At 46.1% G+C, this 17,161-nt stretch overlaps 1 long non-coding RNA gene across 1 annotated transcript; it reads right to left on the reverse strand.

Annotated features, from left to right (window-relative positions):
• Positions 1–325: 325 nt before the first annotated feature.
• Positions 326–16,851, reverse strand: LOC141742680 (uncharacterized). The gene is made up of 3 exons (XR_012586805.1): positions 16,572–16,851; positions 7,836–7,963; positions 326–977 (listed from the first exon to the last, which is right to left on the reverse strand). It is a non-coding gene; the product is annotated as an uncharacterized LOC141742680 (long non-coding RNA).
• Positions 16,852–17,161: the final 310 nt, after the last annotated feature.

Below are 17,161 nucleotides of genomic sequence, written 5' to 3' on the forward strand. Positions count from 1 at the left end.
TCTTGCCAGTCATTTTATCTGTCCAGAAGTGATAACAATTAACACTTGAATGAACAGAGAGGTATTTCGCACTTGCGACAGTTTGGGAATCTTGCAAGGAAATGTTTCCTGAGGAAAAAGTATATCTTTAGGATATGGTATTAAAAAGGGCTTCATACTGTATCTCCTTCTTTCCCAGAATAGACACTGGAGTGCAAGACCTTGCTGTTCTTGGCGGTCCTGGCAGTGAGTGCAGGTCTGGTGGTTAGTGTGGTAGGGACAACCTTCTTTTACCAAACATTGCTTTGTAGAGGTGGGAAGTTTAAAAAACATGGAAAATCGGAAAAGCGCTTTGTCACAAAATTTTATTCATAATGTCTCCGAGGTGTTGGAGAGGTGGAGGAAGATGAGGACAGCATAGGGAAGATTACTACAAAAGGGGAGATGATCTTTTTTACAACTATGGTAGTTCTACCTGTCTCAGACAGGCAGCTTCTTTTTCTGGCTGTTTGAAGCTGTTGAATTGATGGGCTGCAGATGTTTGGCCTCGCTGCTGCGGAGGAGACCATCCTCTAAAAGCAGCCTGCCGTCCAAGGCACTGTCCGGACCTTGCATGTTTGGAAAGGCACTGGTATGTTGCTGACTTGTGGGATTTCCATTTCCCGGTGATGATTTTGCCTCAGAAAGGGGAACTGGAGAGATTTTGATTTGCGTGGGGCTCGGAGGGGGCACTGTTACTGTCTCAGAGAGGCAATGGGCAGGAGGACTATTTCTGTGAGAAGTGCAGACGTTTCCTAGAGTGAGATCTCTGAAGTACCTGCTGGCTGAAACATTCCAGGCGTTCCTGTGCCGTGCGGCGAAGCTCACACAGCGGCAGCTCGTACTGCTCAGGCTGCAGCAAGTGGCTCTTGCTCAGTCACGGACTCTCAGATCCACTGCTCTAATTAGCCAAGTTACCGCGTGGAGTAGCGCTGCAAGCTGTGGATTTGCAGCTGCAACTGCAAGAGAAGATGGATGTGGTTTTAGCACATGCAGTGGGATGTCCACCACGATGTTTTCTCCTAAGGTTTCCTGGGTGCTTGCTGCACCGTCCAGAAACTGTTAGTTCTCCACAGCCCTTATCCCCTCCCACAGGTGCTGCGTCAGGTTGTATTTACACCTACTGTAAGGGGCAGAGATTCACACCATCTCAGTGTCAACAAGCTTATAAATCTTCTACTTAATAGTCACAGGTAAGAAAACACAAGAAATACTTAAGGCACTAAGAAATCCGTCCCGCCTCACTCACCCTCCCCACCAAGTACTGAATCTTGTCCAAAGCTGCACAAACAGGATTCTAAGATAAAGACCTTGGGTAAGAATTAGTAAAACAAACAGAGTGTGGAGTGGTTTGTTAAGGGACTGGCCTTCTCAAGGCCAAAGGGTGGGTGTGGGAGAACACACCTTACGGAGAGGAAAGCTCAGAACGTTAAAAGAATTACATCTTGGAACAAACAAAGCCCTGCCCAGAAGTCTGTAATATTTTTATTAAATCCATGCTGCATAGGAGGAGAATCATACACGTACCGTGCGCCCTGTGCAAAATATATTGCCTGGGATTTCAGTAACTAGTAGCACAAAAACTTTCTAGAAGCAGAGGGATCCTATTCTGCTTAGCGTGACGCAGTGCAGCGGAGTTACTCAGACTTAATGCAGCTCTAGCAAGGAAACCACACGCTCCAAACTACATTTCTGTCTTTCCTTTAAAAGTGCTTTAAGAGACTTGACCAGTCATCTGCAAAGTGCCTGACTGTGAACGCAGAGAAAAGAGCAGAAATTTCCCAGTTTACCTCTTCCCTGCTCTGCCATATGCAACAAACCCTTCTGTGGCGGTATAGACCCTGGGAGCACGTTAGTTCAGTCACCGTGCGGTGCCTGTCTATTGATGACTGGCTTGATGTCAGAGTTTTTGCTTTTCTATTTTTGTTGTCGCATGGGTGAAATCCCCTGTTAGAGCACTATCTGCTACTGATGGGGGCTACATTATGATTCAAATGCACAAAACTCCAAATCTGTTCTTTTGCTAGCCTGTGGTAAGGACCTGGGGGAGATATTTGTAGGCGGAACATGATGGACCACAGGGCTGTTCCTTTTGCAAATTTTTTCCTAGAAGAGTACGTGGTCTATAGCTTTAGTCAGACCACAGGGGTAATGGCTACATCCCCTTGACTTAAGGCTTGTTTAACTTTCCCGTGCCGCTGCAGAGCCATTGTTAGTTTGCAGATAAGGCGAGTGTTATCATTTTAGCACAGTCTAAAAGAAAAGGCTAGGAGGGGGCTATTAGATTCTCCACTGTGTTACACTCTGCTTGGTAGCAGGGTTGTCCTTCACACTGATCTCTCAAATGTGGTAATAATAACAGCAAAGCGTTACTTTTACCGGTTATCTGCCGAAAGCAAAGGCTAGGCTAAACCAGAAAATGTCACCCCTTCTGCTTTTGCAGCACGTGTGCTGGGTCTTTGTGCTGATGCACTGACGCTTCTCTAGATCTTTCCTGAGGAGGCAAAGGGACCCAGAGACCTTCAGCCCATCCCAAACAACCTGGTCTACCTATCCTTGGCCTCCTGCCCTCTTCCCAGCAGGCTGATGCTCTCCTGCCCTCCCAGTGCAAACCAGCAGTACCTCCCTTCTCTCCTATCTTGCTTTTGCTATTAAGACGTGGTAGGTTTTTTACAGCTGTCTGTATCTGCCTCTAGCAGTTGCTACCTCTTCTTCCTCTGTGTGTGTGACAGTCTTCTGCCTTTTTCAAGGGGCCCCTATCGCAATCAAGTTGCCAAGTTTGAAAGCAAGGAGGAGAAAGGACGTGTGTCTGTCCAAAAAGTCCCCGTAAGGGCCAGAACTGGGAAAATACACGGACTTCTCATGCGGGCATTTTGCATCGTTCCGGAGGGCAGATGCTCCTTAAGGAAATAACAGAGACTGTCTCACCCACGGTGTTGAGGACTATACTGGATTTGTGTGTATCTAATCTCATTTGTTTATGGCGTGCTTTTAAGGAAAGAGTCCCTGCTGCAAAGGTTACAAAGCGAAAGGAAGTCTCACCCTCCTACTGGGAAAAAGAGCATGCTCCTGGCGTGCTGCCGGTGTGTGGCTTAGTGTTCCCTTCATTTGTGTGAACAGTGGGAAAATAATCAGGAGGTCAATCCTGCTCAGGCAGAATTCAGAGTCACTTTGGATGGCATTCATCTTCATTCTAGACATCCGCAAAGTACATATGTACACCCAAGCTGCCCGGTCTGGGTTCCTTTAATAGCCAACGGAAAGAAATTAGCACTTGTTTGAAAAATTTTCAGGGGTAAATGAACCTTGCCTTTGGTGCTGTTGACTGTAAACAAGAGTTTGGGCTGAGCTGATTTGCATATGTCTGTGGTGAAATCCCACCCTTGGTACAATAAATTCTTGGAGGAGATCCTCGGACCTGAGTTGTTCTGCACTGCGAAAGGAACACGTGGAGCACAGGAAGACTGTAAACGAACAATCTCTTAAGAGGAAGAAAGTCCTGTTAAAGTTGTGACTCTACCAAGCTTACACAGAGAGGGATGGTTCTCCAATAGGGAAAAATAAGCGTAACAGGCCACTGTAGTCTTCAATATGGGGGACAAAACACTGCAGACAGCAAGTCATCCATTTCAGGGCTAGCTTGCTGGATTGCGTAGCCCTAGGACGCTGATCGAAAGCCCCTGTTGGGCTTGCCAGTAAGAGTAAATGATGGAAATAGGATTTTCTAGGAAGTCAGGTGGTGATTGAATAGTGCTTCTATTTTTGATTTTTGAGGTCATTCTGTTTGTTTTGAAGTCATTCTAATTCAGGGCTGGAAGGGAGCAGGAGTTCTTTTTTTTGGCTACAAACTTTGTTTGAACTTTAACTAAGAGGTATCTTTCTGTGGCAGTTAGCCATGCAGCCACGAGGAAGGATTCCGAAGGGCAGTAAGAGGCAGCACTGGCAGTGTCCTTTGGGCTACGCTGACAGACCAGTCGTGCACAAGTGCCAGAATGGCCTGACCCAGGCTGGGGCCACCACCGCTGAGCATCTGCCTCCCATCTCCATGGGATAACAGGACGGCTGGGGCTGTACCAGGGAACACCAACTGCCTGGCAGGTACAGGGACACTGGTGTCCTCTAAGGACAAACACACAAAGTCCCAAGCCAAACAGGCTAATGACAGGGAAGAGATGGCCTGGCTCTGCTCTTCTGTTGACATGCTACGTGGCTGTGCTTTTGTCTGTCAGGCCCTTGAGAGCGGACCTCCAGGAGAAGGGGAATGGTAAGGCACAAGAAAAGAGGATAGCTGCATGCTTCAAGACGTCTTAAAACATACTTGAGGAGCATCTTACCAAGATCCCGCACAGTCTGTCAGTGTGCTAAGCAAATTATCCATCCTTGCATCAAAACGTTTTTTTTCGCAGTAACGTTGGCAGCCATAGCCTTGGCAGGCACATGTGAAAGAAGGAAACCCCTTATGAAGGCTTAAGTAGGCCTTTTCATCCATTCCCCAAGGAAAAGATTTCTTGTCCACTAGCTCCTTGCTTGGCAGAAACACTGGTTTCAAAGAGCCTTGCAAAACAATGTCTGGCAAAGTCTATGATACAGGAGTAAGACAACAAATTACCTACTTGTCTTAGAAGAGCTTATTCTTGTTTGAATGTGTCTCTGTAAGAGAGTCTCCTGAAGACCTCAGAGTGCCAGTGATCTTGCAGATATTGTGCTTCGAGTCATAATTAAGTTGGATTTTTTTCTGTTGATGCAGAGGCCTGTAATCACAATAATTTTGAGTCTACGTTGTCGACGATCTAGAATTATTTCTTGTAGTAGACCCAGTTGCTGAGATGGACAAGTATCAAAATAGATCTCTATGTCAAGCATGCCCAGAAAGCACGTCTTAACTTTTACATGTTATTGTTTACAAGCTGGGAGAAAATCCTCTAAATATAGTAATGTCTGCGACACCGGTACAAAATTGCCGCCTTTCCCTGAATCCAGGCAGGAGAGAAGGACTGAGAGGGAATTACACAATAACTGACCACACCTGGCTCACGACACTTTCTCTGCCCCAGTCTTGCACTGAGAACTGCAAAGTGGCTGAGGAGATCTTTTTTCCCCGAGCAGGAAAGGTGCACATCGGGTCCCGAGCAGCCCTTCTTGAAGTTACTTCCTAAATTAGTCGGTTCAGTGTACGCCTGATGTGGTTGTCGTTCTGCTGGGAACCACACAGCTCTAGTTCCCCCAAGCCAATGCTCACCGCCACTGAATTTGCTGCTGTGGCTTCTCCGAATGGCAGCACAAGCTTTCCCAGAGGCATCTGGGGTGCGGATGCCACAGTAATATGCAGAGGGATGGGTGCTGTGGCTGCCCTCATCCTCCCACTCAGATGCAGCAATGAACCACCGGTTCATCAGGATCTGATGATGGGCTGTGAGACACACCACGCTTTGGTGAGGTGCGTAGCTGAGGTCCCTGTCCTCCCCTTGGAAGCCGTACCAGGGAGGTCCCACACGCTGCTGGACGTCCTGTGCTCCTTCAGGGCAGGTAGATTCACCGGGCTCATGTCAGAGCCTGTGGAGAAGCTGAGGCAGATCTCCATCTGGCCAAATCCTATCCCAAAAAGGAGACTCATTTTGAAGAGAACTGGCAAACTGAACTCCTGTGGCAGAAAAGGCAGCTTCTGTAGGGCAAAAAAAAGTGGCTAGAGACCAGCTGGGAACCAAGAGAAGTTTGTTTCAGCCGCAGCAGCTAGCTTGCAACAGCAAGAAGGTCCTTAACACTAACTAGTTTGTCAGCCAGTGGACAAAAGAATTTCTTGCACGATTCCAAGCAATACGCTAGCTAACTACACGTGTAAGGAAAGGGTTTAAAATTGCACAATGTGCTGAGGAATGATACGAGTGGGGATTTTTTCTCACAGCTATTGGCAATTAGAAGGAATGGAGAGATAACTGAATTCACTCTGTCCTTCATTCCTCGGAGCGCAGGGAGGCTCAATCACAGCAGATACTGCAGGCCAAAAGTATTCAGTTTTGCACACGTGGGATGTGTCCATGGCAAGGAGAGTCTGTGCAGAGAGAAGTTCAAAGCACAGGGGTTTTTCTGCATGTGCTATGGCATAGTGGAAAGCATACCGTAGTAAAGATGTCACTTGGAGAATATTTTGGTGGGGTAATTGGATATTAGGAAGAAGTTCCTCACTGAGGGCATGGTCAAGCACTGGAACAAGCTCCCTGGGGAAGTGGTCGTGGCACCAAGGCTGTCGGTGTTCAACAAGAATTTGGACAATACTGTTAGATACATGGTTTAACTTTTAGGTTGCTTTGTGTGCAGTCAGAAGTTGGACTCGATGAGCCTCGTGGCCCCTTCCAGCTCAGGGTATTCTGTGATCCTAATTGCTCTGAAATCAGTGGCCCGTTAGGTATTGGTTCTTTACTCGCGAACTTTTAGGACTGATGTCATGTCTCATGTGGTGCGATGCTCTAAGCTTTGATGCCAGCCACTCCTCTTACAAATTTAATTAAGAAAGCAGTGTTACTCTATAAGATAAGATCACGCATAGGTTTATTTTCTGTGCCTTTAAAAAAGAAAAGCAATGAGCTAATCTAAGAGACAAAGGTGTGCCAGGCTTCCTACATTTAAAAGGTTGAGCTCTTTTGATGTAAACGTACTTATCTTAAATTGCTCAAAACAAGAACTTCATTTCTGTGGTGTAAACATTGTTCATAACAATTTGCTTAGTGAATATAGCAACTAAAGAGCCACTCTTAAACGTGAATATCCACAGGACTTGGAGGTTTAGAGCAGCTGGCTTGTGTTATTCACAGTCCACTTACTCAGACTGGTTTGGAATGGAGCATACATGCTCTTTTCTCTAGTTGCTAGCTTATGACTTGCTAAGGCAGAAGTTCCCAGGAGGCTTGGGGGAAGCTCATTCTTGTTTAGATCCGTAACTGTGAAATGTATCCAGAAGGATCTGTGTTGGTCCTGCTCAGAAGAACAACTGGGATTCAAGGCTAAGCGAAGGAGATGTCTATATTGCAGCAGAGGAGTAGATCTCTAGCGTGGATGTGGCTCACAATAGTTAGTGTAGAAACAAATGAGATGGACCACTCCTTTTCCCATGAGCTTCTTGCAGCTGATGATAGACTCCTTCTGTTTTCCAAAGCGTGGAAGATGATAGCTTCTCATTTTGTCGTTTCCTTCACCTCATATTCCTTCTTCTGGATTTTTTGGGTAGCAGTTGTTACAGCATCTGTATGTCAGGAAAACACCTGCGTGTCCCCCTCTCCTCCTGCTTTCGGTGACCCATAAAAAAATAACTTCTCGTGTCTCACTCCCCTCTTCCCAGATGTTACCTCTGTCTGGAGTGTAAATAACTGAATAACTTAGTACTTGTACATGTTGTGGTGCCTTTGGTTTTATAGCATCAAAAATAGGTTCTGATATAGAGAGTGTCAGCATCAAAAGCAAAGGGAAATGCTCTGTTCCCGTGAACTCAAAGTGAAGTGAGCACTTTGATGTGAATCTCAAATGAACAGGGAGGGAGTGGTCCTCTCTAGAGCGGTTCGGACGGCACCTGCAACCTCTTAAACTGCACTCGTATCTCTCATGTGAATCAATATTTGAACCAATATTTACTTAGGACTCAGGCATGATTTATATGGGAGTCTTGGTATTGCAACAACTGCTGTGTTACTCAACCGGATTCCCAGATGACTGGTTAATACATAACGAGCCAGATTTGTAAATTCAGTTGGCACAAGTTATCATCAGATTGGAAAGGAGAAATTCATTATATCATGTTGTATTTAGTTCATAAATCTCTTAAATACCTGTAGTGGAGTACAACATGCTCTGTTCAAAGAGGCAATGGGTTCCATTCTGTTTCCAGAAGATTTCTAACCTGGATTAATTGCTTGGTGACTGTTTTCTAGTTGTCTTGAGTAATTGTGTTATTCCTCTGTGTCAAAATGGAAAAAAAGTAGGATTAAATTAGTTAATTTCGAAACACCACAGTAAAAAAACCTTTATAGTGTGCAACACTATTCCAGTAGCAATTAACAGTGAGTTTAATTCTGTGGTCAAAAACCAGCAGCTTTGAAGTTTAGGTATATCACCAAGTCACTTTGGCTGTATATAAAATTACCCTCACCTTCAGGGCATTACCAGTGATTGTTTCTGAATGAAGGCTGTTTGTCTGGATGACATGGAGTGAATCACAGAAAAATCCACTCATTTTCACTCATTCAATAAAAAGAATATTGAAAGTCTATAAAGACCTTACAACAAGAAGATTTTGTTAGCCAAAGATACTAGGGCAAAGATACTTTGCAAATGCTATTTGATCCTTTGGAAGTGATTTTTTTTTTTTAATGAAATAAGCTAGCACAGGAACTTTAGGAGTGACGTGTTTCCTCCTATAAATGAAAATGATGTGTTAAAGCTCTTCAGACAGGCTAAGAAATCTTCAGTGTCTGTGTAAAACAGACAAGACCAGTCGTTTTCCAGGTTTTAGCCTGGAACACTTGAAAATCACCGTGTGTGTGTACGTCAGGAAGAGGAACACAGCCAGCTCCCTGAAATGCTTTGACTTCTTTACTCTGCTGATCCTCCATTATTTACCCTGTCTGCTCTTCAGCACGTGTATGCATTAAGTCCCACGACAACTTTTTTGGCATGCAGTTCCCGATGAATAATCATACTGCTGCATATTTGGAAACATTTTCTAACGTAATGACCTTCCTTTAACCTCGGGCTGCTAATTTTTAGCACTGGGAAGGAACCAATGCGTCTGGGTGAGGCTGATAAATGAAGCTATTGCCTGGAACGTGTGCCTTGCCGTAGGCTCTGCCAGCAGAGTCCCGTTGCTGCCATTGCTGCAGCTTGGCTCCCCAAAGATTTGGAAGGTCCTCTCTGCCACCTCCTTACTCTGATTGTGCCCATGATAGAGGTTTGATGATCCACAAGGAAATAACCAGCTAGAAGCCGTTCTTTGGCTTAATAAACTCTGCCAGGATGCCATAAAAACTAAGCCAATTACTTAAGTACAATCATTGCCCAAGTTGAAACTACAGCGTCTGGAATCCATATCTGGAATCCACCCTTTTACATCCTAACATAGGAAAAAAACTGCGGCATGCTTGAATAACCAGCAGTACTGGAGTTGCAAGTTCCATCACAAATCAGTTATTTCAGCTTGGTATTAGTCCATTGCTATGCATGCTCAGCATAGCAAATTGTTGCATAATGAGCAAAAGGAGAGGGGGAAAAAAAAAGATATTTTAGAAGTCTGAGTCATTTTCAGATCAGTCTGTGACCTACCTCATTGTTTTGGTCAATAATAGCTTTTAAAACATTTTAGAAATGTACGCATGTTTTTATTTTACTACTGGCTGTTGTTCAAGCAACGTATTGATGTGGGTGTGCTCTTGGATCTTTTTATTGCGTTGTATGTAAATATAGAGCATTTACTATTGTGTTAATGGCAGCTACATGAACATAAGAAGGAGGTTTTCTAATTCGCTTTGCTCCTGCTCCGTCCATGCAAGTGTCCAGTGAACGCTCTCGGGTTCTTCACAGCTCTGAGCCTTTAACACAAGCAGTGACAGTGCCCGATGCCTTGTTACAGCGCATTACCAGCTTCTTCCCACAGGATTCTCTGCAGCCTTTTATTAGTGGCCGTTATTACATCCATGGTAATTAATTCTGTGGCTTTTTTTCCCCCTCCCTAGTCACCACATCATACCCACCTCATGCTAGTCTGCTTGGTGTCAGGGGAACGTGCCCCAGCTTGCGCAGGCGATTTGCCTGTGTTGCACACTTGAAACAGCTCGAGGTGGCTCTGGCACGTTCTTCCTTAGAGCAGGTTTCTTTGGCTCCCAGCTATATACTTCCGCAGTGGAATTCACAATGCAGAAAACTATTAGTCCAAGGCCTGGCCACAGTAGACATATTGGAAAAGATGCAATTTAGCACAGTTTATGACTTTGTGAGTGTTTTCAGTGATTATTGTGGTCACTTTTAGCCCTAGGAAGAGTTGCAAAAAATGTGCTATCACAGAAAGGAGACTGTATACAGTTTCTTTTTCCACTAGCAGGCTGAAATCTATCCCAGTGAGGCTGCAAAGGATGTGCAGGTGAGCGTATGGACCAGTGGCAGGTCTGCTCTCGGACAAGGCTCCACCGCAAGCTGGGGGCAAGAAGGTGAAGCAAAGAGCTGGTTCTTCTGCAGCTTGGGTGGCTCTGTCACAAAACGACAGCGGTGGCAACCCTCATGCAGGACATCTTCCAGCAGGCGAGGTGAGCAAGCAAGGACCCCCTGATGGGTGGGAACTGCTGGAGAGGGTGCAGCAAAGGGCTACAAACATGATTAGGGGACTGGAACACCTCTCTTATGAAGAAAGGCTGAGGGACTTGGATCTTTTCAGTCTGGAAAAAAGATGGCTGAGGGGGGACCTTATCAACGCTTATAAATGCTTAAAGGGTGGGTGTCAGGAGGATGGGGCCAGGCTCTTTTCAGCGGTGCCCAGTGACAGGACAAGAGGTAATGGGCACAAACTTGAGCATAGGAAGTTCCATCTCAACACGAGGAGGAACCTCTTTCCTTTGAGGGTGGCAGAGCACTGGCACAGGCTGCCCAGAGAGATGGTGGAGTCTCCGCCTCTGGAGACATTCAAAACCTTCCTGTGCAGCCTGCTCTAGGTGACCCTGCTCTGGCAGGGGGGTTGGACTAGATGATCTCCGAAGGTCCCTTCCAACCCCTACCACTCTGTGATTGTGTGGGTGAGGAGCCCGCGGTGCCTTCCCAGAGCTCCTCCAGCCCACAGAACCGAGCGCAGCCCTGACCTGACGAGCTGCTTCTCACCCAGAACTAATAAAGCCAGAGAAGATGAAGAGGGAAGAGAGAGCCGATTCAGTGCAGGTAGAGAACCGGTTACTATAGCAACTGTTTTCTTCTTTGAGCATAGCTTGGGAGGACTCCCTTGCGGAGGGATTTCTGCAGAGTCCCCAGGCTGGGAGGGGAGGTTGCTTCAGGAATCTCGTTTGACAAAGGCTGCGTGGCTGCACTCTTGAACTCTGCTGGGGAGCTGGGAGAGGTTTGCAGAGGAGCTTGTCCAAAAGGAAAACAGATGTTGAAGTGCCTGAACTCATGGGAGAGATTACTGAACTGGGGCTGTATTAAAAGTGATATCACCTCATGGTGTATTGTTCTGTGGGTTGCAGCTACGCCTGAAGCTGTTACTGTACTGTGGTACCCTGTACAACCAGGAGTTTCAAAGCTGGAGCTTTTAAAAGAAAGAAGAGAATATTTAGCTAACTCCTACTGGATTTTTAAATCTCTCTGAGGTCCTGAGAAAGCTCCCCAGCTGAGTACCTTCAATGAGATGAAATCGGTACGGAGTAAGAAATTAAGTAACTTTTGTAATATAATAAAGGCTTGGTCAGTCTGACTCCAAGAAAAGTCATTCTCTGGGACTTGAGCCAGGTAATGTTATCTTAGCACATTGCTTGGAGTACCTGGCACTGTACGAGCTCTGGATCTTTGTGGTTATCTTAGACCAACACAGCAAATGAATGAGCATATTATCCTTTCGGTAGGGCTGCCTTCTGGCGTAACACTTCCCTCGCATTCACAGGAGACATATAAATACCAAGTCTGTGCCTAGGGTAAATCTCTCATCTTTAGCCTGCGTTAACCCTGTGTGCTCTGGCAGGTATACTTCAGGGCCCAAAGCTGCAGCTTGTTTTTTTAATGGTGTTTTGTGCTGAAAACTAAACAAACACAGAAGGAAAATAAAACAACCTATGATTATCTCAAAATTAGTCATAAAATGCTCTCTCTCTTAGGGTCAAAGCACAGAAGACATTGCGAATTCTTGTGATAAGGAATGAGCAAAGGGGACTTTGGGTGAAATACTCTGCTCCCCTATTCTCCCTAAGCTGCTTATTGCCTATTTTTCCATGCAGTATTGTTGCAGGAGACACAGATCTAGGAGAATGTCTTCTGCCATGATCTCACTACCCTTCCTATCACTGAGGAAGCGGGGACAGCTGTGCAGCCTCTCTCTTGCAGCTGCATCTTGCCTGGGTGCCTAACAGAACTTCAAATCTTCATAATCCCTGGCTTTCAGAGTAGTGTTTTGGGTTTTTTTTTGGCTGTTGATGCAGGGAATAAGAAAGAGCAGCCTTAGAGTTCGTTTACAATTCATCAAGGGTCTTACCAAACGTTAGAACCAAGGAGTGGAAAAATGAAAGCAGGCTCCCTGCTCCAAGCGCAACGTGAACGCAGAACTAGGCTTGAGAGCATTTTGCTATCGCAAAACGCTCCCCCGTGAGCGGTAGGCTGAGGAGCTGAGCCAAGAGGCTGAGGGACTCAAGGACAGCCCCGAACTCTCTCCCACTCTTGTAACGACTGCCCAGTTCCCATGGCAAAGTCTCTGGCCTCAGCCCAGTTTCAGAAATGGGATTCACAAATTCACCAGCAACCTGCCACTGGCCCGTAAAGAATGCTTATCAACAGCTGCTACTAAGAAGTCTGCAAGCTTTTCAGCTGAAGTATCGGCATCCTTCTACAAAAGTGTCATTCTCTCTGTGCCATGCGGCAGATCTGACCTTAGCCGGCATTTGATCTTGCCAGTGAAATCTGTTGCTGCTCGGTATAATAGCGAGAAAGATTTGTGGGAAAAAAAAAAATAAAGTGCTTTATGAGTCAGAATTCTAGACTTAGCTCTTTTGTGAGCAATAAGCAATTTCTACTGCACCAATGCAAGTGGGGTGAACGAAATCATGCGTCAATCCAACTTTGCTGCAGATACAAACATTACAGAAAACTGGGAAAAAAAAATTCTAATAAGCTTTAGTAAATCACACAAATTAATAAAAACAAATGTTATACCGTCATAGAAAAGAGACATATGCCCTCTCCTGATTGGATATGTGATTAAGACTGCATTCAGAACCAGTGAAAAGCAGAAATTTCCCTCAAGACTTTGTGAAGATGTGTCTCCATTACTTCAAAGGAAGTAGCGGACCCACTGACTGTTATATTCTGTTCAGCCATTGAAGTAATAGATTACACGGTCGTGGCACGGGGATGAGGGAAAAGTAAATTACAGAGAAAATAAGTGGTTTCTTTACTGTCTGTGGGGAAGGAGATTTCTGTGATGAGTAGTTTTGTCTCCCTCCATACTGACAGCGGAGATCATGCAAACTCTCAAGCCTCTGGCTCTACTCCAGAAGAGGGGACTTTAGTCCAGATTGTACCTTGCTTACAGCGTAATTAGTCACTATGTGTTTTGTTTGTGCCCTAACCCTACTTATCTCACCACTACTTCCTTCACAGGCTTTAAAGATAGGTTATCCAGGGGATACAGGCAGCTGAAGAATTATTCTCTTAATGGCTCATTTATTAGATGCTACAGTAGATTAACCTATTAGATGGACTCAGAAATTGAACACAGATATGGAACCCCTGTCTGCTATCCACAAAAAAAAAAAAAAAGTGTGCTAATGCAGCTTGGTTGCTATGGTGTAAAATCTGATATCAGGAACATGAAGACACGTTTGCCTCTTTCCATTACTTAAGACGAGGGCTCGTTGATTGACTAATCCATTGGGTAGGATATTGCATTGTTACCTAATGAGAAGGTGCTTCTAGTGCACAAGAAATGGAAACAGGGGCCAGTTGCTGCTGAGACCATAACCAAGTCTGAGTCCAGTATTCTAACCGTTCAGTCTTGGAGTGTTTGAGCCAGTAATTCAGTACTTAATTCCCTTCTCTGAGTGTTTTTTCTGATGCCTTTTAGGTTTCAATATAATCTGATGTTAGCAGAAGCCTTGCTTTTGTTGAATTTGACTATATGCTTTGACTATATCTAAGGGCAATAGATTCCTCCTTAGGAGCAGAAAAAAATCACGTGTACAAGTAGAAAAAAATAGGCTTGTTTTCTTTTTTTCTGATTGTTTTAACTGAATGCAGACATAAAACTTATGAAAAGCACCATCTTAGTAGCTCTAGAATGAGAGCCCCTCTCTCTGTTTATTCATTTAAAATACACTGCATGAAGAAGAGCAGTATAAATTTCTCATACGTTGCTGCTCCTGCGTGCTTTGAGCCAAACAGGGGAAGTTCTTGGGTAAGAGCAGAAAATTATTTATTTTCATGTTTAGCAAAACCAGAACCTATCTTTCCACATACTCCACTGGGTTTTGCATCCTGCCTTCTGACCATTCATCTCTGGCATTGCTGCCAAGGCTTTCAATACGACCAAGTCGCCACATGGCTGCCCGTCCATTCAAATCAACCACATTTGAAATGCACAATGGTGCGACAACATGGCTATATGGAACTATCCCCCAGAATTTAAAGATGAAAGCCATCTTAACCAATAATGAATTCCCTAAGCACCACTTACGTGCTGGGAATAATGAAAGAAAAATAATGTTGGCGAGTAACATGTCGATATGCCTTCATATCAACTAAACCCGCAAGCCCTTATGATTACTCATATTTATTTCTACATGAGTTCCTCTGCCGCTTTGTTCTCGCCTTTATTGCACTGTACACACTTGTGGCTCCCCAAAAGATAGATCATGTTTGTTGTAAAACATTCTGAATAGTTTTCAAGTGAGTTACACCCTTTTTGTAAACTCAACAATAGATTACAATGAGGTACTAACTACTAATGAAGTGTTAAACCAACAAATGATGTAGTGAGCAGAACAAATGTCTAAAGGAAACATGTGCATGGGCTTCATATGGATCCTGGATACTTACCAAAACAGAAGTGATTACAGGACTGAAATCTAAAATAGACTGACACTAAGAAAGGGTGTGTTGTAATCAAAAGGATATAAAACAGATAGAGCCATGATTTTTCCTATCTCCTTCTGAATTCTCCGAGGCTTTGAAAGAGATTGAGGTTTTGAAGCAAAGCTTATGACTTGATATCAACAAATGTCGGCGAAATGGCCGGTATCAAGCTGGAGTTTTCTTGTCTAGTAAAATTGGATAGAATTCTCTCTACCCAGAAAAAACACTTTTTTATTTCTCTGACTTGTCTGCCTTTTCTTTCCACAGTAATAGCAATCCAGAAAAAATCTAGGAAAAAACTCTAGGGAAAAAAATAAATTCCTGGTACCCATGCTATGACAAAGTAGTGTGAAACTTGAGCGTGTGGAAACAGAAGGGCCAGTTCAAAAGAGAGTTTTCTGGTATTTTCACCACTTCTTCCCATGTGGAGAGACATCATCGGTGTTTGTTCCCGAATGAGCCTTTCCATACGTATAACTGCTTTTTAGTATTTAGCTATTCAACATTAGTGATGTTGTCAGGTACTTCAGCAGGGACCTGCAAAAGAAAAGCCTTCTCCGCAGCCCTGTGTTGCCACCACCAGCAGCGACTGCATGTCCCCTCTCCAGCATCCTAATCTGTGCTCAGATTAAGGGATTTCATTTTGTAAAGAAGAGCTGAGGCACAAAGGGGAGAAAAGAAAATTGTGTCACTTCTGTTCCAGCTTGGCATCCCTAACCCATACATCACTCTTCCTCTAAACTAAGGTCTGGTATGCCTCAGCCGTGACGGTTTTCGTTGTGCTGAAGCTGCTTTGCCAGCACAAAGCAGTTCCAAAGCCAGTTCTGGAGCTTTCCTGCCACTTCTCAGAAAATCCCTGGGCTATTTGGGTATTTCCAGCACTGGAGTGCCAAAGTGAAGTGTGCAGGCAAGATGAAGGAGCAGCCCATGTGGTGAAATAGTCTGGCAAGGAATAAGGGAAGGAGTGTATCAGGAAGTCCCTTGCAAACCAGCAATCCCCAGCTTTAACGATGATCTCCAGGACAATGGCAACTATTATTAAAAGATCCCACAAGCTTCTCTTATAGACAGTAAAAGACCACCAAGGGACAACAGCCAAAGGTGGAATAAAGATCATCAGGGAATCAGGGAAGTGCAAAGGTAATTCAAAGCTTAAAGGCAATTTATTCTTTTACTGCTCATTTATGACGAGGTGATACAACGCATTAGGCAATACTCTCACCCCCCTCCCCGGCTGCAGGAGGGCCAGGAAAGCTGTGGCTCCCCATGTGCTGCGAAGAAGCGCTGACATTTCTATAACAGAATGTCTCTCCACCACCAAAACTAACAAAACCCCTCAACTTCGAAGCACTGCATGTGGAAATTATTTTTCTCCTCATGTCTTACCTTTCTGTTCAGGTATGAATTTCTCCTGAGCCAAGCAGTTTACCACAGAAGCATGAGTCAGCCCTCACACATGATAACTAAGTAACTCAGTAACTTTCCGTAAGAAGCAGACTTTAAATAAACATATTCTTGGTTGCTGTAATCCCCTTTGTACAGCACAGGGATTTTTCACGTGTTTTCCTGGCAAGTCACGGGAACGAATGACACTGGCACCTTATGAAGCCTTGGCTCGGCCGGCCCTGAGGGAGCACCAGCTCAATTAAACGCCCCATAACCAAAGGGGCGAGGAAGCCAGCTCCCCCGCACAGCACGCCGTGAGGTGACCCAGGCCCCGGCCCGGCCAGCTCCCTCCCTCAGTCCTCGGTGCTCACCTCCGCCTCAGCTCCTCCTCCCCCCCTCCGCGGTCGAGCCCCCGCTGTGGCCGAACCTCCCCCGTTAAATCCTCCTCAGGCTTGAGCGGCGGCCGCCGGGCCGGGGAGCGGCGGTGTGTGTGTGGGGGGGGGCGAGGCCTCAGCGGCAGCGGGGCTCCCGGAGGCGGCGGGGGCAGGGCTGCGCCCGGCGGGAAGGGGAAGCGGGGCCCGAGGGGATCTAACGGGCCGGGCGGCAGGAGGCCGGGCCCGACGGCCGCGCCGTTGTGAGGAGCTGAGGGCCGGGGGGGGGAGGGCAAGGGGGGTGTCACCTTGCGCTGCGCCCCCCCGCACCGAGCCGCGCGCGCCGGTCACCGGGGGAACGGCCAATCAGCGCGCTGCCTGCCCGCCCCTCGCGCACAGCGTCGAGGCCGCGAGCGAGCGCCTCGCGCTCCCTCGCCCACCAATCACCGGGCGCTCCGGGCGCTGGCAGGAGGCGCGCGCGCCCCCCGCGCTCGCCCGCAACTGCCCCCCCACCCCTCCCACGCCCGCGCCAGGCGGGGCCGAACGCCGGCAGCCAATCGGGATGGAGGGAACAGGCGTGAGGCCAGGGG

Source organism: Larus michahellis, chromosome 4, assembly GCF_964199755.1.
Source record: "Larus michahellis chromosome 4, bLarMic1.1, whole genome shotgun sequence".
Lineage (NCBI taxonomy): Eukaryota > Metazoa > Chordata > Aves > Charadriiformes > Laridae > Larus > Larus michahellis.